The 23,204-nt window shown below is 37.4% G+C and overlaps 1 protein-coding gene across 7 annotated transcripts in view; it reads right to left on the reverse strand.

Annotated features, from left to right (window-relative positions):
- Positions 1-22,001, reverse strand: part of MAPK10 (mitogen-activated protein kinase 10) — a 342,297-nt gene extending 320,296 nt beyond the window's left edge. For 4 of the 7 annotated variants that reach the window (XM_003923978.4, XM_010334767.3, XM_074396397.1 and 1 more), the window contains exon 1: positions 513-934. The gene's annotated coding sequence lies outside the window, so the exon portion shown is untranslated. Of the gene's footprint in view, positions 1-512; positions 936-21,907 lie in introns of those variants that run through there. The other 3 variants (XM_010334763.3, XM_010334764.3, XM_074396395.1) reach the window with 2 other exon arrangements.
- Between the last annotated feature and the right edge of the window lie 1,203 nt (positions 22,002-23,204).

Here is a 23,204-nt window from a genome sequence, read left to right on the forward strand (position 1 = left end):
TCTCAGGAAGTAAACACAAATTCAAACTAAAAGACATTATTTTAAATGTTTTATAGAACCCATTGTATTTTTCAGATATGGAACTAAGGTCAGCAGTTCTAACAAGCACAGCTTTTTTTTTTCCTCTCCCTCTCTGTGTGGTCTCTCTCTCTCTCTCTTCCTCTCTCTCTCTCTCTCTCTCTCTCTCTCTCTCTCTCTCTCTCTCCTTCTGTAGCTCTGCATTGGTCTAAAAACCCCTGGTCACAATAAGAATGCTCCCTCCCTCCCTCTGCTACCCCTCACTCCAAACAGAAAGGTTTCAACACGCCCAAGTCTGGTAAGAGATGTTCTGCACAGAGGGTAAAGCTGGTGGCTTCTTGCCTCAAAGCTACTTCACTTAATTAACCTGCTTTCCCCCCCATTTCTAGCGTCTCTTCCAAACTCCCTCTCCCGCCCCACCAGGAACAATCAATAGACATCACCCCACCCTCAAAAAACAGGTTAGAACCCAGAACGAGCAAAGAGCCACCTACCATTCCGTGCCTGAGAACTACGATCCTTATCCGGCAGTGTTTGGCCCAGAAATCCTCCCTACTTGTTTTTCATTAACCACATTCCAGACTGTAATAAGGAAGAGATTCTTTGGAGATAGGGAAATTGTTTAAAATTAACGATGGACAGGTGATTTCCAAGAAAACCCAATCTTAAACTCACTCAAGCCCCTAGGAATTGAGGAGTGAGGACAAAAAAGGAAATTTGTAAAAAATGAAAAAAGAAAAGAAAAAGGTAAGCATATAGCAAGCACCACCCACCCCCATAAAAATAAAAAGTGAAGGGGAGGTTAAAGAGAAAAGAAGAAGAGTGGCTTGCTGAATCACCCTCTTTCACTGCCTAGAAACCATTGTGCAGCGTGATGCTGCCTGTACCATTGTGGAACCTACCAGAGGAGACGGACCGAGAGGGCTTGGGGAATGGGGTTGCTATGGCAACTGAAAGGAGCACACATGACGTCAAAGCCCAGAGAGGTCTAGGGAGGGGTATGAGGGGGAAACAGAAAGAGGAAAAGTCTATGCGCAGCTACAGCTACTGTGTTTTCCGGTTAAATGAGGACCAGGCAAATGTAAAGAATAAGGATCGTCAGCAGCCAACATCAGCAACTACATCAAGGCAGCCAGCCTGCACGACCTGAGGAAAAGATCCATTTGACGCAGCTCTGGCCCTTTGCACAGCAGCACCGAGGAACAAATACCAGCAGGGCAAAACACCACTGGAAATGCAGTCAACCTCTGCTTTTCAACTATCTCCTGCAATATCTCTAAACGTCAAACAAGTAAGAGACTGTAATAACCTCAGAGGAGAAGCAGGCATTTGAGTCTCGCCTGAACCCCGAGGTCATTTGCACAGCTCTGTTCCTCTTCTGTTTCCTTGTTTTCCTAAAAAATCCTGAATAAATATCCACTAAACCAAACTCAGCAGACTAATACTTAGGTTGCAATCTGAGTGTACAAAGAAAATACTGATTAATTTGAGTTAACGCATCAGCATTCTTTTTTTTTAATTGCTGATATTTTCTAGAAAACGGATACAAATTGTACTGTTACTATTTGGAACTAATGTCGTAATTTTATTTAAGTAATTTGCTCTGCCTTTAACTGTTATAGGGTATTTTTTAAGTCTCCATACAGTTTTACTATCTACAAATAATACTTTCTTGGAATGACAGCAGTTGACTACTTGCACTATTAAAAAAAAAATTACGTTTACCAAATTTGTTTTACCTGTTTTATGTAAGAAAAATTTTCACTGCAAATTTTGCTTAAACCGTCTCCAGGCTTTGGACTTGTCAAATTACATAATCTAATTCAATTCCTTTTTTGCTTACACTCCTTTGAGGTAGGTTTCTGTTTATTGCTACCAAGTAGTGCTGAGTCGTAAGTGATTCCACGTTATGTTTTAGAACCAGCATACTTACATGAATAAGAAGTTTATTCCATATGTTACCAGTAAGATACAACATGCAACAGATGCAAACTCAGCAGTGACTGTAGACACTGAAACACATCAGAAAACTGTAAGAAACAAATAAGGTTTTGTTGTTTTTGTTGCTGTTGCTGCTGTTGTTTTATTTGGAAAGAAAAATTAGAAAAAGAAAGGTTTGAATTAGTTGTGTGTCATTGTAGTCCACTGGAGAAGTGTTTGGATGTCCCTTTACTCTAATTTCAATTTCAGCAAGAATCAATCAAGACCACCTGCTAGTCTTCTCAATGGGCCTACCTGCAAGATAACTTTCTCATGCAAAAATATGGATTGATAGCCAAACAACTTTATAACACAAAATAATTGGCATTATGGCTTTTGAGGTATTATATACTAAGTTTGGATATCAAAAGTCAATTCCCCAATCCCACAGAAATTAAATCAGTATGTTGAAGAGATGTCTACACTCCCATGTTTATTGCATCACTATTCTAATAGTCATAAAAACGTGTCCATCAACAGATGAATGGATTTTTTAAATTATATATATATATATATATATATATATATATGTGTGTGTGTGTGTGTGTGTGTGTGTATTATGTATATCACACACACACACTGGAATACTATTCAGCCTCATAAAAACAGGAAATTCTGTCATTTGCAACAATATGGATGAACCTAGAGGGCATTATGGTAAGTGAAATAAGCCAGGCACAGTGAGACAAACACCATATAATCTCACTTATATGTGAAATTTTAAAAAGGACAAACTTGTAAAAATAGAAAGTAGAATGGTGGTTACCAGTGGCTGGAGACACAGAGGTGGACAAAGAAAGGGGAGTCATTGGTTAATGGGTACAAAGTTTCTATTAGAAGAGAGAAATAAGCTCTGGTGTTCCATTGCACAGTACAGTAACTATACTTAATAATAATATATTGCCTATTTCAAAATAGCTAAAAGAGAGGATTTCAAATGTTCTCACTAAAAAGAATGACAAATATTTGAGAAGACAGATAGTCTGATTTGATGATTCTACAATGTATATACACGTATCAAAACATCACATTCACCTTATACCCCATATTATATATAATATTGTCAATTAAAAATAAAACAATTTTTAAAAAGGCAATGCCAAGTAATATAACATCAACGAGGAAAAAATGAACTTCATCTTTTACCTTACATTGTAAACATAAATATTTATTCAAGATGAATTGCACACCTCAACATAAAAGCTAAAATATATAAAGTTATTAAAATATCTTTTTTAAAGATGGCTTTCTGAACTTGCAGTGGGCAAAGATTTCTTAAGATACAGAAAACACTTACCATAATAGAAAAAAAGAAACTTCATCAAAATTAAAAGTTTCTATTTATCCTAAGTCACCATTAAGAAAATGAATAGACAAGTCACAGTTTAGATGATACATATATCTGAATACTTTTGATAGCTGGAAATATTAATGGTACATACAAATCCTAGATTATATAAAACATTTCCTACAATTCAATAATAAACACAAACAAACAATTGTGTTTAATGGGCAAAAGACTAGAAAAGGCATTTGACAAAGGAAAATTTGTAAGTGGCCAATAAACATATGAAAAAGTATTCTATACCATTAGTCAGCAGAAATATACAAATTAAAACCAAAATGAGATACCATTTCATGCCCACAAAAATGACTACAATTAAAATGACTAGCATCTCCAAATATTGACAAGGATACAGAAAAACCAGAATGCTCCTACATTATTGGTAGAAGTATAAAATGATAAAACTACACTGGAAAATGGTTTGGTCGTTTTTATAATTATAAACCTACACCTAAAGTATGACTCAACACTTTTATTTACAGGGAGTCATCCAAGACAATGGAAACTTACGTCCACCAAAAAAAGCTGAACATAAATGTTTATGCCAGCTTTGCTTATAATTAGCAAAAACTGGAACAACTCAAAAGTATATCAACAAGACAGCAGATAATTATGATGTGCAGTCAGCCCTCCATATTCACAGGTTCCACATCTGTGGATTCAAAAACTAAAGATCAAAAATCTCAGGAGGGTAAAATAAAAAATAACACTACAGCAATTAAAAGAAAAGAAGCACACTATAACAACTACTTATATAGCATTTACTTTGTACTCAGTATTATAAGTAATTTAGAGATTATTTAAAACAATAGGAGGATGGAACACTATGACATTTTATGTAAGAGACTTGAGCATCCACTGATTTTGGTATGGAGGGGTTGTTCCTGGAACTAATCCCCCTGAGAGTACTGCTGGATGACTGTATTTGCCTAATAGACTATTACTCAGCATTAAAAAGTAATGGCAACGAGGAACAGGTTAAAACCAATCATTTTCATCCATTAGGTATTAGTTTCTTTTTTAAGCTTTCTGAAAATTTATTTATTTTTATTAATGTTACTTGTATTCACAATCATAATCATATATATTTATGGAGTATGTTGTGCTATTTTGATATATGTATACAATGTGGAGTAAATAAATCAAGTTAATTAACATAACTGTCACCTCACTTATTTTTGTGGTAAGATATTTGAAATTTACTCTCTTAGTTATTCTAAGATATACAGTACATTATTATTAACTATAGTCATTCTGCTGTGCAACAGATCTCAAAATTTATTCCTCCTGCCTTACTGAAATTTTAGTTAACTAAAACTTTGGTTAACTAAAACTCTCTTTTTTTTGTTTGAGACAGGGTCTCACTTTGTTGCCCAGGCTGTAGTGCAGTGGTGCAACCACAGCTCACTGCAGCTTTGACCTTCTGGGACCAAGAGTTCCTCCTGCCTCAGCCTCATGAGTCGCTGGGACTACAGGTCCCTGCCACTCCACCTGGCTAATTTTTTTTTTTTTTTTTTTTTTTTTTTTAAGTAGAGATGAGGTCTAAGTATGATCTTGAATTCCTGAACTCATGTGAACCTCTTGCCTTGGCCTTCCAAAGTGCTGGGATTATACGTGTGAGCCACTTCACCAGGCCTGAAACTTTTTTGTTGTTGTTGTTTGGGTTTTTTTCAGATAGGATCTCACTCTGTCACCCAGGCTGGAGTGCAGTGGTGCAATCTCGGCTCACTGCAGCCTTAACCTCCCAGGCTCAAGAGGTTTTCCCACCTTAGCGTCCTGCATAGCTAGGACCACAAGCATGCATCACCACACCCAGAAATTACAGGCATGAGCCACTCACTGTTCCAGGTCCACTGAAACTCTTTTCGAAGTATTTTCCAAAGATATTGATTCTTGGCATTAGTTACAGAATGATAGATTCCAACCTTGCACATATATTTTGGGGTGGATCTTACTAAAGAGGGTTTTAATTCTCAACAAACTCATCTCAATTATATTTACATTATTAAAATAATATTTTAAGTCTATTCTATACACTTCAGGAAATCACTTTTCTAAAATTTGATTATGCAATACAAGTTAGTTTCTTTAAAAATCAATATCTGAATAGTTCCATTTCTGATTGGATAAAGCCAAAACTCTTGGTCAGGTGTGGTGGCTCACACCTGTAATCCCAGCACTTTGGGAGGCTGAGGAGGGAGGATCATTTGAGGTCAAGATTTCGAGACCAGCCTGGCCAACATGTCAAAACCCCATCTCTACTAAAAATACAAAAATTAGCCGGGCGTGGTGGCACATGTCTGTAGTCCCAGCTACCTGGGAGGCTGAGGCAGGAGAATTGCCTGAACCCAGGAGGTGGAGGTTGCAATGAGCCAAGATGACACCATTGTACTTCAGCCTGGGCAAGAGAGCAAGACTCCATTTCAAAAAATAAAAATAAAAAACTCACCTTGCACTCAACTGTGACTTAATCATTTTTATTTCTCATTATCTTCCCTGAACGTTCCCTTTCCCATGTAGAGCATATCATGTTATACATGATAGGTGATCAGTAAACATTTATGGTTAATTATAATTATCTGCAGTTTACAATTCTTTTTTACAATTATCAAAACTATTTCAAATATTATTATGGAATGTTACATTGTGATATATCCAATATTAAAGAAGGTAACCTCTGTTACAGTATTACATATTTGAACTTCGTATTGAAGTCTAAAAACACTTTAACTGCTTCAAACTCTTTTTCAAAGTGCTTTCAAATAAAACTGTATGCAATATAGAAGTCTGACTTGAATCTTATCAGTTCTACCAATCATAAGAGTTTTTGAAAGGAGAGTCTTAAATGAATAAGTCAATTAAGTTATTTTCAAAAGCATGAAATTATATTTAGTATCTTTTATATGCAAATCTATTTATTTAATGTCACGTGTGTAGTCTGAGGTAGAACTAAAGATGTTCAGGAATATTTCTTGCTCTCCAATCAAGGAGATCTTTCCTCACCTTATAAATACAAACCATAGAACATTACATTTTCAGAATAAACTACTGAAACATGCACCAATACAGATGAATCTCAAAACACGCTGAGAAATAAAACAAGAGTATATACTGTATATGTCTGTTTACATGAAGTTTCAGAACAGACGAAACTATTCTATAGAGATAGGAATCAGAGCTGTGATTGCCTGTGATAGGAGAAGGCAAACAGTCAAGGACTATGTTGACAGCAAGAGGGAAATTTCTATAGTGATGAGAAGATCCTACATCTTGATAGAGATGTGAGTCATATGGGTATATGCATTCATCAAAACTCCTCAAAGTGTAACTCTTTAAGATATGTGCATTTCACCCTATGTAAATGAAACTGCCATTAAACATTTTTAAGTAAATTCTTTTTGGGAAAAAGGGAAACTGTTGAACGAGCCATTAAGTTAGGGTTCCTAAACCTGCATATCTAGGCCCATACCGGGAATCTTAATTTTTCAGACCCAAGCAGCCCCAGCAATAGGAAAGGCTAGACTCAGAGTCACCAGAATTTAAGAGACCTAACCCTCAGAGGTGAGGCAGACAACTGATGGAAATTTACATAGCAATCAACAGATGAGAATTCAGACTCTCAAAAAACAGGTTTTCAGAAAAGCATGGCAGTAAGCAGATTCCTAAGTTCAGCTGCAGGGACTAATTCAATGCTGGGACTCAGACGCAGAGGGAAATGAAGGTGCTGAAGAACACTTTCTGAATCCAATTCTCAAGTGGATTAAGGTGGCTACCAGTAAAACCAACTCATGCCCTAAGGTCTTTTGTCAAAAGTGGTTCCAGAGTAGGGTGACCAACTTGTCTCCATTTGCCAGGTAATTCTCAGGTTCTAGCAGGTGCTTCTCATCTTCTAACACTTAAAGTCCCACATCATAGGAAATCTCTTAATCCCAGACCAAACTGGGAAAGCTGGCCACCCTATCCCATAATCTAGAATAGACTTGAACTCTCAGATGAAAGTTGAAAGATAGCAACTGTGAAAGAAAGAGTTGCAAAAGAAGTGATGTCTTAAAATAGTGATGTCATTAAGTGTCACCTACCTATACTTTCAACAATTAGATTGAATAATTAATATGAATAATAAACATAATAATTAGATTATTATACCATGAATTAGGATGGCAGCAAGGGGATGCAAAGGGTTTGATAAAAAGCAAGCAAGCAAAATTATGAAATATAAAGCAATAGAACATGCTGATTGACTGAATATGAGAGGATGGTGAAGGGTCAGTGTTTACTCTCTGAGTATCATGTTTACTATCATTTCACAGAATGCCTTCCCTCAGAGAGTCAGTCATGTATCTTTTATGAAACTATTAGGATATAAGATTCCCCCAAGTGTATTCTACTTGAGGAACACTAGCTCTTTGCAAAAACTGTTCCACAGTTTAAAAGTTTCATAAATGCTGCATACAATAGCTCCCCTTTGGAAAGCCATGTTTTGTTGCACGTTCTACAGTGAGCAGGTCTATGCGAACCTACTCCCAAAGGCCAAAGAAGCTGAGAGGCCAAAGAAAGAGACTGACAAATCCACTTTTTCAGAAAAAAAAAAAAAAATTTAATCCCCATACTTTCACTTGAGAAAGTATTCTTATATAGCAAGCTTTTGTTTTTGGTGAAACATGTACAGCTAGTCCTGTCTCAAACTCTCTTGCAAAACTTGTGAACCCTGGGAAAGTTGTTTTGTTTTGTTTTGTTTTGTTTTGTTTTGTTTTGTTTTGTTTTGTTTTGTTTTTGTGAGGGATTTTCTATGCTACAGGCATTTTTTCTGGACCTTACTGCAGGAACACTCTACGCAGCAGCCAAACATCAGCCATCACGGTGCTTTTGCTTCAAGATGGCATTACTCTTGCCAGGCAAAAAGGTGTTTTCTATATTACATTAACAAATTAAAGGTGCTGAGAAGCCCTGAGGAAAAGAACACTATTTAAATTTCTCAAAATTACTTCTCAAATGTAGTTTTTAATTAATGTCTTTTATCGTTCTGTTGGGATGGGAAACACAGGGCCCACAGCTCACCATTGTCATAATGATTGCCATTGGTGCAAATTTAAAGCACTCACAGTTCCTAATATGAGTAAACTTTCTGACCTTTAAACTTCACGTAAGAGAAGGGATCTACCTTCCACTTACTTCTCTTTTTACCTAATAGATTTAATATTTAGGGAAACTTAAGCTTTACAGAAAAATTGAGCAAAAAAACATACAGAATTCCCTTATAGCCTGATCCCTTCCCACAGTTTCCCCTATTATTAATATCTTACATTTGTGTGGTACATTTGTTATAAATGATGAATAATACATTATTAACTAAAATCCATGGTTTACATTAGGGTTCGCTCTTTGTTTTATACAGTTCTATGGGTTTTAACAGATGTATACCATCATGTTAGAATCACATTTAATTTTTTTCTTGCTCAGGAGTTGATTTTACCTTCAGAAAACAACTGTGTTTCATCAAACAAAAAGTAGATAAATTGGTCTCCCGAAAGTTTTTCCTACGGGGCAGAGCACTACTATTAAAATTCAATGGTACTTTGAACCATCTGTTACTAAGTGTATAAAAGCACTGTTTTGGTTTTCCTTTTGTTTTGGATTGGGGACTCCCCACAACCAGCAAAATTATGTCCCTTTGTGGTTAAATGCAAACTATCTGCTGCAATAAAAACAGTTACACACAACTTTTCAGTAACCTAGTAGCATTTTTTTTTTTTGGAAAGTTTCAATTTAGTTCACAAATGATAATGGGGAAGGGAAAGTCTATTATAAAATAATATCAAAGAAGATTAAGCCTCCTCAGGTAGCAGCAGCTTAAAACATCTAATTAGTGTATTTGTGTTTTGAACAATAATGCTAATCCCAGCGGAAGCTGGTGTGTGAGATAAAGAAAGTTATTCTTGCCAGACATCTCCAGGTTTATTCACACTTCGATCCATACACATCTGTAGCAATTCCAATTTCCCTTATCTTTGCTTCGCTGCACTGTCCCAGAAGCATGACAAAAACATGAAGATACCATGGATTACATTTGAGTTTGGTCTGGAAATTCCACTTCCCACTCTGTGGCAATTCCTGCAACTTTTAATGGGGCTATTCTCACCTCTGACTGTAATTTGTCATCATGGTGCTCAAAAGGTGGTCACTGAGGTAGGCTAAGCAGCAAAATATGAGCCAAAAATTGTGTAATTAAATTAAAATAAGAGTTCAGTAATGTACTAAGGGTTGTTCTAGGCACTGTCACATGCATTATTTAATTTGTTTCTCATGAAAAGTCTATAAAGTAAATATTATTATCCCTATTATATCAATGCCTAAATTGGGAAATGAAAAGGCCATGTGATCTATGCAGGTCACACAGACAGGCCTATACATATTTCCAATAAGCTTTGAAAGTATCACTGCTTGCTAAAAATTTCTAATTTCTAATATTAAAGAGCTTATTTTTAAACATTGATATGAGAACACTTTCACAATCACCTGACCAGTTGGTGAATTCTGGGTCTGTCTAATCAAACAATAGCATAAGTAATATTAATATATGATGATCATATCCAAACACTTAAAGGAGTAATAATCAAAATTAATAATATTAATTTGGTGTAGTCTTACATTTTTAAGCCAAATATTTATCAACATAAACTTATATGTGCAGCTTATGTTTTGTCTAAAAATCTGCTGGATTTTCAAATCATTAACAAAAAACATTGTCTTAGAATAGCCTAAACATGCTATTCCACCTATATTGCAATGTTATATTCAACAAGGAAACAGGAAAATAAAAATATGATCTTGAAAATTGTCTAAATTCATGAAAATAGAGCAATGATTTTAGTAATTAAATTCAACACATGCCTTACATGAGCACAAAATAATTAAAAGATTTTTTAAGATAATGTGTAAGTACTTTCAAAGTTTATTGGAAATATGTATAGGCCTGTCTGTGTGACCTGTGTAGATCACATGGCCTCTTCATTTCCCAATTTAGGCATTGACATGATACGGATAATAATATTCACTTCACGGACTTTTCATGAGAAACAAATTAGATAATGTATGTGAGAGTGCCTAGCAACCCTTAGTACATGATAGTCACTCGACAGATATTGAACATTCTATTTGCAGTGAGTCATGTAACCCACACTTAGAGTAAAATTTGCTGACATAACATTGTGAACCTTGTCCAATGGCCCAGAAGCATTCATCTTCTGCTGTTTGATAATGTTCTTAAAGTGTATATTCAAAAGGAGATGCAGTTGATCATATGCTACCTGGCAGCATTGAGGCAGCACATAAAGAAATAATAAACTTGAAGAAATTTGAGCCTACCTGCCCGTCTACACCTGAGATACTATTCAGAACATCAGCAATTCTCACTGGAAATTTAAAATTCAGCCACTTGGTCAGCAAATATTCAGAGATACAGTCTTTCACAGGAAATAGATAACAAATTTTTCTTTAATAATTAAACAAAAATAGTGTCATTGTTGGAGCTGTGTGACATTCTTTTCATTGAATTAAAATTAATTCAATCAGCAAATCACTGAATAGCATATCAGTTTAAAACTCTATACCAAAGATTAGAAAAAGAAATCTGAAAAATGGTCCCCATCAAAAAGGAGTTTGTGATCTCATTGTTAGACTGGACCACTTAAGGGGAAAAAAAAATCTATAAATGAAGCTCTACATGCAGGACAAGAAAATACCTCAACACAGTCATGCAAGCAGAAAATATAGATCTCAAATCTTATATTTACTTCAGGAAGCACCATAGTCAGATAAAAAATGGAAACCTTAGTCTCAGTTCCACTGTGACTATGACTAACCATGGATGTTGGGCAAGTAGTGGCTCTCTCTATATGTTTCTTCATTCACAATGCATCAGGTCTAGATAAATTGAAAATTTTGGTTCTGTAACAAAATGAAAAAGAGAGTCTTCAGATGACTCAATGCATAGAATTTATACAGATATTTCATAAGAATAGATTAAAAAGTGAGGGAAAACATATCTTGTTCGGATGAGAGTAAAGACAGAACACTTTCCTAGTTAAAACAAGTAGGAAAGTAGTGGACTATTTTCAACTAGATTGTCTTCTAGGCAAAATATACAAACCAAATATTTACATTGTAAATGAAAGTGTAAGGCAATGAGAATAGGATCTACTGCTAAAGTCAGTTCTGGCTTTTTGAGTCATTTAATAAATTCTACCTTATGATGAGTCATAGCTGCTATCATTTTTATCACCAATGTCATCATTAACATCACCATGATTTTAGCTACTATCTGTTGAAAGCATGCTTTGTGCATCACCAGCTGATGATTTACAGACATCTGCTCTAGTCACACAGTATTTCTCGATCATTATCTCTAACATCTACCAACCATCTAGAGGGTGCCTGGGCCCATTTTACATTACAATCCTCACTACTGTATCCTAAGGTAGGTAGAGTTATTATCCCTATTTTATGCAAGAAAACTAAGGCTTAGAGAGAGTTTAAGTCATTTATTCAGGATCACAAATGACCACCATGGGTCAGTATTGACATCTGTTCATATTGAATTGAAATTCCTACATTTGGAGAAATTAAGAAAAATAAATGAGAGTGAACTCAATTATAAGTGGCAAGATGGCCAAATGGGAACAGCTCCAGTCTGCAGCTCCCAGCGAGATCAACACAGAAGGCGGGTCATTTCTGCATTTCCAACTGAGGTACCCAGTTCATCTCACTGGGACTGGATGGACAGTGGGAGCAGCCCACAGAGGGTAAGTTGAAACAAGGTAAGGCATCATCTTACCCAGGAAGCACAAGGGGTCGGAGAACTCCCTCCCCTAGCCAAGGGAAGCCTTGAGGGACCATGCCATGAGGGACAGTGCATTCCAGCCCAGATGCTATGCTTTTCCCATGGTCTTTGCAACCCACATACCAAGAGATTCCCTGAGATGCTTATGCCACCAGGGCCCTGGGTATCAAACACAAAATTGGGCAGCCATTTGAGCAGATACCAAGCTAGCTGCAGGAGGTTTCTTTTTCATACCCCAGTGGCACCTCCACTGAGACAGAACCCTTCACTCCCTTGGAAAGGGGGCTGAAGCCAGGGAGCCAAGTGGTCTAGCTCAGCAGATTCCACTCCCATGGATCGCAGCAAGCTAAGATCCACTGACTTGAAATTCTCGCTGCAGTCTGAAGTCGACCTGGGACACTCGAGCTTGGTGGAGGAAGGGGTGTCTGCCATTACTGAGGCTTGAGTAGGCGGTTTTCCCCTCACAGTGTAAACAAAGCTACCAGGAAGTTCGGACTGGGTGGAAGCCCACTGCAGCTCCTCAAAGCCCCTTTAGCCAGACTGCCTCTCTAGATTTCTCCTCTCTAGGCAGGGCATCTCTGAAAGAAAGGCAGCAGCCCCAGTCAGGGGCTTATAGATCAAACTCCCATCTCCCTGGGACAGAGCACCGGGGGAATAGGCAGCTGTGGGCACAGCTTTAACAGACAAAAACATTCCTGCCTACCGGCTCTGAAGAGAACAGGGGATCTTCCAACACAGCGCTCAAGTTCTGCTAAGGGACAGACTGCCTCCTCAAGTGGGTCCCTGACCCCTGTGCCTGTTGACTGGGAGACACCTCCCAGCAGTGGTCAACAGACACCTCATACAGGAGAGTTCCAGCTGGCATCTTGTAGGTGCCTCTCTGGAACAAACCATCCAGAGGAAGGAACAGACAGCAATCTTTGCTGTTCTACAGTCTCTGCTGGTGAAACCCAGGCAAACAGGGTCTGGAGTGGGCCTCCAGCAAACTGAAGCAGATCTGCAGCAGAGGGGCCTGACTGCTAGAATAAAAACTAACAAACAGAAAGGAATAGCATCAACATCAACGAAAAGGATCTCCACACAGAAACCACAGAGACCCGATCCAAAGATCACCAGCATAAAAGACCAAAGGTAGATAAATCCACAAAGATCAGGAAAAAACAGCTCAAAAAGGCTGAAAATTCCACAAACCAGAATGTCTCATTTTCTCCAAAGGATCACAACTCCTCACAGCAAGGGAACAAAACAGGACAAAGAATGAGTTTGACAAATTGACAGAAGTAGGCTTCAGAAGGGTAATAACAAACTCCTCTGAGCTAAAGGAGCATGCTCTAACCCAATACAAGAAGCTAAGAACCTGGAAAAAAAAAGGTTAGAGGAATTGCTTATTAGAATAACCAGTTTAGAGAAGAACATAAATAACCTGATGGAGCTGAAAAACACAGCAAGAGAACTTTGTGAAAAATGTGGAAGTATCAATAGCTAATTCGATCTAACATATGAAAGGATATCAGAAATTGAAGATCAACTTAATGAAATAAACTGTGAAGACAAGATTAGGAAAAAAAGAATGAAAAGGAATAAACAAAGCTTCCAGGAAATATGAAACTACGTGAAAAGACCAAACCTATGTTCAATTGATGTACCTGAAAGTGACAGGGAGAATAGAACTAAGTCAGGAAACACTCTTCAGGATATTATCCAGAACTCCCCCAGTCTATCAAGACAGGCCAACATTCAAATTCAGGAAATACAGAAAACACCATAAAGATACTCCTCAAGAAGAGCAACCACAAGACACATAATTGTTAGATTCAGCAAGGTTGAAATGAAGGAAAAAATGCTAAGGGCAGCCATAGAGAAAGGTTAGGTTACCCACAAGGGGAAGCCCATCATACTAACAGCAGATCTCTCTGCAGAAACCCTACAGTCCAGATGAGAGTTATTCAACATTCTTAAAGAAAAGAATTTTCAACTCAGAATTTCATATTCAGCCAAACTGAGCTTCATAATGAAGAAGAAATCAAATCTTTTACAAACAAGCAAATGCTGAGAGATTTTGTCACCACCAGGCCTGTCTTACAAGAGCTCCTGAAAGAAGCACTAAAAATGGAAAGGAATAACTGGTACCAGCCACTGCAAAAACATACCAAATTGTAAAGACCATTAACACTGTTAAGAAACTGTATCAACTAATGGGCAAAATTACCAGCTAGCATCAAAATGACAGGATCAGATTCACACATAACAATATTAACCTTAAATGTAAATGGGCTAAATGGCCCAATTAAAAGACACAGACTGGCAAATTGGATAAAGAGTAAAGACCCATCGGTGTGCTATATTCAGGAGACCCATGTCAAATGCAGAGACACATATAGGCTCAAAATAAAGGGGTAGAGGAATATTTATCAAGCAAATGGAAAGCAAAAAGTAGGAGTTGCAATCCTAGTCTCTGATAAAACAGGCTTTAAACCAACAAAGATCAAAAAGATAAAGAAGGGCATTTCATAATAGTAAAGGGACCAATGCAACAAAAAGACCTAACTACCCTAAATATATATGCACCCAATACAGAAGCACCCAGATCCATAAATCAAGTTCTTAGAGACCTATAAAGAGGCTTAGACTCCCACACAATAATAGTGGGAGACTTTAACACCTCACTGTCACTATTAGACAGATCAACAAGACAATCAACAAGAATATTCAGGACTTGAACTCGGCTCTGGACTAGGAAGACCTAATAGACATCTACAGAAATCAGCAGAATATATATTTTTCTCAGCACCACATTGACCACATAACTGGAAGTAAAACACTCCTCATCAAATGCAAAAGAACAGAAATCATAACGAACAGTTTCCCAGATCACAGTGCAATCAAAGTAGAATTCAGGATTAAGAAACTCACTCAAAATCACACAACTACATGGAAACTGAACAACCTGCTCCTGAATGACCACTGGATAAATAAGGACATTAAGGCAGAAATAAATAAGTTCTTTGAAACTAATGAGAACAAAAACACAATGCACCAAAATTTCTGGGACACAGCTACAGCAGTATTTACAGGGAAATTTATAGCAATAAATGACTGCAGGAGAAAGCAGGAAAGATCTAAAATCGACACCCTAACATCACAATTAAAAGAACTAGAGAAGCAAAGGCAAACAAATTCAAAAGCTACCAGAAGACAAGAAAAAACTAAGATCAAAGCAGAAATAAAGGAGATAGAGACACACAGAAAAAAAAAAAAAAAAAACTTCAAAAAAATCAATGAATCCAGAAGCTGTTTTTTTTAAAGATTAACAAAATAGACCACTAGCAAGACTAATAAAGAAGAAAAGAGAGAATCAAATAGACACAATAAAAAATAATAGATGCGATATCATCACTGACCCCACAGAAATACAAACTACCATCAGAGAATACTACAAACACCTCTATGCAAATAAACTAGAAACTCTAGATGAAATTGGTAAATTTCTGGACACATACACTCTCTTCAGGCTAAATCAGGAAGAAGTCAAATTCCTGAATAGACCAATAACAAGTTCTGAAATTGAAGCATTAATTATTAGCCTACCAACCAAAAACAGCCCAGGACCAGATGGATTCATAGTCGAATTCTACCAGAGTTACAAAGAAGAGCTGGTACCATTCCTTCTGAAACTATTCCAAACAATAGAAAAAGAGGGACTCCTCCCTAACTCATTTCATGAGGCCAGCATCATTCTGATACCACAACCTGGCAGAGATACCACAAAAAAAAGAAAATTTCAGGCCAATATTCCTGATGAACAGTGATGCAAAAATCCTCAATAAAATACTAGCAAACCAAATCCAGCAGCACATCAAAAAGCTTATCAACAACGATCAAATTGGCTTCATCCCTAGGATGCAAGGCTGGTTCAACATAGGCAAATAAATAAATGCAATCTATCACATAAACAGAACCAAAGACTAAAACCACATGTTTATCTCAATAGATGCAGAAAAGGCCTTCAATAAAATTCAACACTCCTTCATGATAAAAACTCTCAATAAACTAGGTATTGATGGACTGTATCTTAAAATAATAACTGCTTATGACAAACCCACAGTTAATATCATACTGAATGGGGAAAAGCTGTAAGCATTCTCTTTGAAAACTGGCACAAAACAAGAATGCCCTTTCTCACCACTCCTATTTAACATAGTAGTGGAAGTTCTGGCCAGGGCAATCAGGCAAGAGAAAGAAATAGGGGATATTCAAATAGGAAGAAAGTCAAATTGTCTCTGATTGCAGATGACATGATTGCATATTTAGAAAACAGCTTTGTGTAATCCCAAAATCTCCTAAAGCTGATAGGCAACTTAGTAGTCTCAGGATCAATATCAATATTGATGCAAAATCAATATCAATCACAAGCATTCTTATACACCAATAGCAGACGAACAGCCAAATCATGAGTGAACTGCCATTCACAATTGCTACAAAAATACTCCTTGGGAAGAGTGTACCTAGGAATATAGCTTACAAGGATTGTGAAGGACCTCTTCAAGGAGAACTACAAACCACTGCTCAAGGAAATAAGAGGACACAAACAAATGGAAAAACATTCCATGCTCATAGATAGGAAGAATCAAGATCATGAAAATAGCCATACTACCCAAAGTAATTTATAGATTCAGTGTTATTCCGATCAATCTACCATTGACTTTCTTCACAGAATTAGAAAAACTATTTAAAATTCATATGGAACCAAAAAGGAGCCCATATAGCCAAGACAATCCTAAGCAAAAAGAACAAAGCTGGAGGCATCACGCTACCTGACTTCAAACTATACTACAAGGCTACAGTAGCCAAAACAGCATGATACTGATACCAAAACAGATATACAGACCAATGAAACAGAACAGAGGCCTCAGAAACAATGCCACACACCTACAACCATCTGATATTTGACAAACCTAACAAAAACAAGCAATGAGGAAAGGATACCCTATTTAATAAGTGATGCTGGGAAAACTGGCTAGTCATATGCAGAAAACTGAATCTGATTCCCTTCCTTACACCTTATACAAAAATTAAAGATGGATTAAAGACTTAAACATAAGACCTAAAACCATAAAAATCCTAGAAGAAAACCTAGGTGATACTATTCAGGACATAGGCATAGGCAAAGACTTCATCCCTAAAACACCAAAAGCAGTGACAACAAAAGCCAAAATTGACAAATGGAATCTAATTAAAAAGCCTCTGTACAGCAAAAGAAACTATCATCACAGTGAACAGGCAACCTACAGAACAGGAGAACATTTTTGCAATGTATCCATCTGACAACAAGCTAATATCCAGAATCTACAAAGAACTTAAACAAATTTACAAGAAAAAAAACAACCTCATCAAAAAGTGGGGGAAGAATATGCACAGATACTTCTCAAAAGAAGACATTCATGCAGCCAATAAACATGTAAAAAAAAAAAGCTCATCATTTCATCATTACTGGTCATTAGAGAAATGCAAATCAAAACCACAGTGAGATACCATCTCACGCCAGTTAGAACGGCAATCATTAAAAAATCAGAAGACAACAGATGCGGGAGAGGATGTGGAGAAATAGGAACACTTATACTGTTGGTGGGAGTATAAATTAGCTCAACCATTGTTGGAGACAGTGTGGCAATTCCTCAACGATCTAGAACCAGAAATGCCATTTGACCCAGCAATCCCATTACTGGGATATACCCAAAGGATTATAAATCATTCTACTATAAAGACACATGCACACGTATATTTATTGCAGCACTATTCACAATAGCAAAGACTTGGAAACAACCCAAACACCCATTAATGATAGTCTGGATGAAGAAAATATGGCACATATACACCATGGAATACTAAGCAGCCATAAACAAGGATGCGTTCATGTCCTTTGTAGGAACAGGGATGAAGGTAGAAACCATTATTCTCAGCAAACTAACCCAGGAACAGAAAACCAAACACTGCATGTTCTTACTCGTAAGTGGGAATTAAACAATGAGAACACATGAACACAGGGAGGGGAACATCACACACCAAGGCCTTTCGGGGGTTGGGGGTTAGGAGAGGGATAGCATTAGGAGAAATACCTAATGTAGATGACAGGTTGATGGGTGCAGCAAATCTCCATGACACTTGTATACTATGTAACAAACCTGCACGTTCTGTTCTGTACATGTGTCCCAGAACTTAAAGAAAGGAAAAAAAAAAAAAAAAAAAAAAAAAGGTGAATCCCTCATTCAAAGGTCCTTTCACACACTCAGAATGGGAACTGTCCAGTCATTATTGTCCTGTGTGGAGCCTATGGAAAATTGTCAGTAAGAGCATGTATGACCTTGTGAGCTGAAGCACAGAAATTCCACCCCCCATAAAAGGCAGAAAAAGCCCTTCAAGGATGTGGAATAACACAGCTTTTTAAAAATGTGACAGGGCGGTGAGCTCTTGAGAAACAGCAGCTAATAGAACACCTGAAGTTCCCCTATAAGGAAGGTGACTGCTTTTTTTATTTTTTTTTATTTTTTTATTTTTTTAACAAAGCCTTTTAGGCCAACTGAATTTGAGGGACAAATTCTCAGTATGTTCAAATAGCTACAGTCCCTAAACTGAAAAGCCAATTCACATACACAATGTAGAAGGAATATTGGTAGTAGTCTTTTCAAACACAGCTGTACTCTCTAATTGAAGACATCGTCTGTAGAAATGAAATACAAAGATATTATGAATGCTTGTGTACCTGCCCAAACAAGCACACGTGTTCATCCAGTTAACAAACATTCATTGAATGTCTGCTCTACATGATCAACGCAAAAACGTGTTCAGATATTGCTTTTGCTCGTTCATGGAGCTCAGTGATTTTTAGACAGGTATGAATGATTATGAAACAAGAGTTTCTTTTAAATTGCTAAATCATTACAGTGACGGGAACAAAGCAATAAACACTTGGAAAAAAGAGATGATTTCTAGCTGGGGTGATCAGAGTGCTTGGAAATGTGCGCACACACACACACAAACATAGCATAATCAGCAATGTCTTTTATGAGAAATGTCTAGGAACATACAAAAGGAACCAGCCAATGGCAATGAAGAGACTGTTAACCAAAAATCTACAATAGAAACAGAAAAATGAGCCAGGTTCCTCACTGCAAGTAATATCGAGAACTTGCAACAGCTCGCAGTGATGAATTTGGGATAGACAAACCAGAAGTTCAACTACCAATACTTATAAAAATTAAATAAAGGGCCAGGTGTAGTGGCTCATACCTGTAATCCCAGCACTTTGGGAGGCCAAGACAGGCAGATAGTTTGAGCCCAGGAGTTCAAGACAAGTATGGGCAACATGGCAAAACCTTGTCTCTACAAAAAAATACAAATATTAGCTGGGCATGTTGGCATGCACCTGTGGTCACAGCTACTTGGGAGGTTGAGATTGGAGAATCACCTGTGCCCAGGAGGTCAAGGCCACAGTGAGCCATGAGCATTCCACTGCACTCCAGCCAGGGTGACACAGTGAGATCCCCTCTAAAAAAAAATTAAAATTAAATGGAAAGAAAATTTCATTTCTAATAAATGTAACAGTCAAACAGAAAACAGTCTCTCAATCAATAAAGCAAGTACCTCCTTCCCTTATGTGTGAACCTCATAAAACTTTCTGTAATGAACTCTATGAACTCATTATTATTCTAATGAAGTGGATATATAAGTACAAATTAATTATCTCAGTTCTACAAGTTTAACACTAAATAACTAATTGTCTACTAGGTGTCAAGCATTGTGATATGGTCTTTAACATTTATTCACCTATTCTCGGTATTACTGTATTCTACAATTAAATATAATTCACAATGTTTGTAGGAAAAATTGAGATATGCTAACTCAAACTTCAGCAATCTCTCAAAAACATCACTTACTTCTAATATAGAGGAAGTTATTCCATTTTTTCCCTTATTAGATAGTCCCACGGCTTATCTTTGAGTTTAGTAAGATACCACTAAATAATAGACAGCAGTTATCTTTTCTTCTCCCCATTCAAAGCTTGTAAGAATATATTCCAGATTATCAGAAACGAAACATAGCAAGCCTAAGTTAGTCCTTATTTTAGCTAAGTTAATAACATGTTGGTAATTCTGATTTTTATAGATGAGAATATAGACATTATGAAATTAGGGCCAAAGGCTAAGTAAACACTGTAAAACCCAAAGAAAGTTTCCGAAAATCTGGAGACTCCAATTCACCATATTAAGACGTCACAAGAAAGAAATTGTAAATTATAGATGGTTCAAAATTTTTGTCAAAATAACACATTTAAGCTGGTTTTTGAATAAAGGTTATGGCCTCAGCTTGCTGAGAGCTTGCTGAAGTCACGTGTCAGGCGTAACATCCTCCCTAATAGTTAACATAGTGCTTAGCAGAAAAATAGGAAGAAACTATAATTATTAAAGACATATATAATCATATCCATTTTAAGATAATTGCCTACATTTTCCTAGCATTAGACATGAGAAACAACCATTCACTTTCCCAAAGCTAAATCGAGTCTCTTAAATAAATATGTTGTAGAACACATTCTACCCTGTCTTTTGAAAATAAATAATTTAAATCCAATATAACCTATTTCTACATTCCTACATGAAACCACTAAAGAGCAATTTATTCCAGTCTAAACTTTGCAACCATAGACAACAAACCTCCTGTAGGGAAGTCTCTTCACGGATCCCTCTGGGCCCTTGTTGGGGATCTCTGCTCCAGAGTAACCCACCAGACTCAGTGTGAAACACAATAGCTTCATAAGCAGGAACCCATTTCCAAGGCTGAGTGTGCAACATGTCATAAGTAAAGCCCTCAGCCTCATCCAAATTCTACAGCAGCCAATCATTCCCTGTGAGGTTGCTATCTTAAGGAAATTAAAGAGGTGTTTCATGAAGTCTTGCCACTTCTTAAGAATGTTATTGTCTTGTCAGATTAATCTAACACTGGCACTCTGATGTAAGAGACATCCAGACCCTCTGTGGTTTACAGCAATTTCTTTTGCAGAAATCTCTGAGGGCAGGTGGCCATAGCTGAAGCAGCTTCCAGTAGAGCTCTATTGCCCAACCACCAGAAGACCTGGACTTCCAGAAGAAAAGGTGATTCTTGTGATTCTCCCAAGTCCTGCAGAGAAGCTGACCTGGCAACGATAATGGCACAACAGCTACAGCCACCACAGTGCCTTCTACTGTGCCTCTGTAGTCAGGAGTACAGCTGCAGCCACTCCAGCTGCAGGCCTTCATGAAGGAGAAGAACCAGAAGGACTGAATAATCTCAAATCTTACTTAGAATGGGGAGTATCTCCCTCATTAGAGTGTAAGTTTCATGAGACCATGGACCTTTCTATTTATGTCTGTATCCACCATACCTAGAAGAGTTCATAGTAAAAATTCAATGCATTTTTGTTGAATCAAAGAATACTGAATGAATCAGTGAATCACTAAAGCAGTCAAGTATGAACAATATTAGTAATAAACATTTTTAAGTCTCTTAGCTTCTGCTCTTTCTCCTCTACAGTCTATTCTCAGAGCAGCTGTATGAGTCAGGGTTCTCTAGAAGGACAGAACTAATGGAAGAAAGATAGATAGATAGATAGATAGATAGATAGATAGATAGATAGATATAGATATAGATATATAGATTTATAAAGGGAAGTTTATTAAGTATTAACTCACATGATCACAAGGTCCCACAATAGGCCATCTGCAGGCTCAGGAGCAAGAAAAGCCAGTTGGAGTTCCAAAACTGAAGAACTTAGAGTCCAATGTTCAAGGGCAGGAAGCATCTAGCATGGGAGAAAGATGTAGGGTGTGAGGCTAGGCCAGTCTCATCTTTCCACATTTTTCTACCTGCTAATATTCAGCCATGCTGGCAACTGATTAGATTATGCCCTCCGGGATTAAGGGTGGGTCTGCCTTTTCCAGGCCACTGACTCAAATGTTAACCTCTTTTGGTAACACCCTCACAGACACACCAAAGATCAATGCTTTGTATACTTCAATCCAATCAGATTGATATTCAGTATTAACCATCACAGCAACCATGTGATAACCTATATCAAATTACATTTCTTCCTTATATAATACCCCACAGTGGCTGACAACACACTGGCAATAAAATGCAAATTCCTTATCATAGCCTGCCAGGTCCCACATATTCCAGCTCCTAGCTCCCTCTCTGACCCCATTCCCTACTTTTCTCTCCCACACTAGCCTCTTTGTAGTTTCTCAGACAAATCAAGAATGCTTCCACCTCGTGGCTTTTGCACTTGCTGTTCCTCCTGTCTAGAACTCTCTTCCTTGGCCTGTGTGTTATTCACACTTTGATTCATTTGGAAGGCACTGAACTCTGGAGAGGACTTCTGACAAGCCTGTCTGAAATAGTATCCGACATAACCTCTGTCCCTTACTCACTGGCTGTTTTTCTTTACAGCAGTTACCCTTTCCTGACATATTAAATGTTGATGTGTTTATTTTCTGTCTTGCCCTCTAAAATGTATGAGGATGAGGACAACGTTTTGTTTATCAGTGAATCCTTAGCACCTGGGAAAATGCCTGATATGTAGTCGGTCACTATATAAAAATCTGGTGAACGATTGAATACAACAATATTTCAAATTTGCTCTGACATTCTTGACAATTCTACAAAGCGAAGGTATCATTCAGTCACTGAACAGTTATCTGGTACTTATTCTGTTCCTGGCACTGGATAGGTCTTGGGATAGGCACAAGAGAGAGTCACATAAAGCCCTCATGGACCCAGCCCTCAAGAAGACTAGGCAGCCTTTAAATATATTCCATGAATTGCTACAGGCAATATACAAACTATAAAGAGAAATAAGGAGGAAACAGTTCTACCTGTGGGTGGGAAAAACTTCATGGAAGAACTTTCCATAAGGAAGAGGCAGCATATGTTCGAGAAAACGTGGAACAGTCTGGTGAGGTCAGGTGAGGAAATGTAGGTAAGTATGGT

Source organism: Saimiri boliviensis, chromosome 3 (assembly GCF_048565385.1).
Source record: "Saimiri boliviensis isolate mSaiBol1 chromosome 3, mSaiBol1.pri, whole genome shotgun sequence".
Lineage (NCBI taxonomy): Eukaryota > Metazoa > Chordata > Mammalia > Primates > Cebidae > Saimiri > Saimiri boliviensis.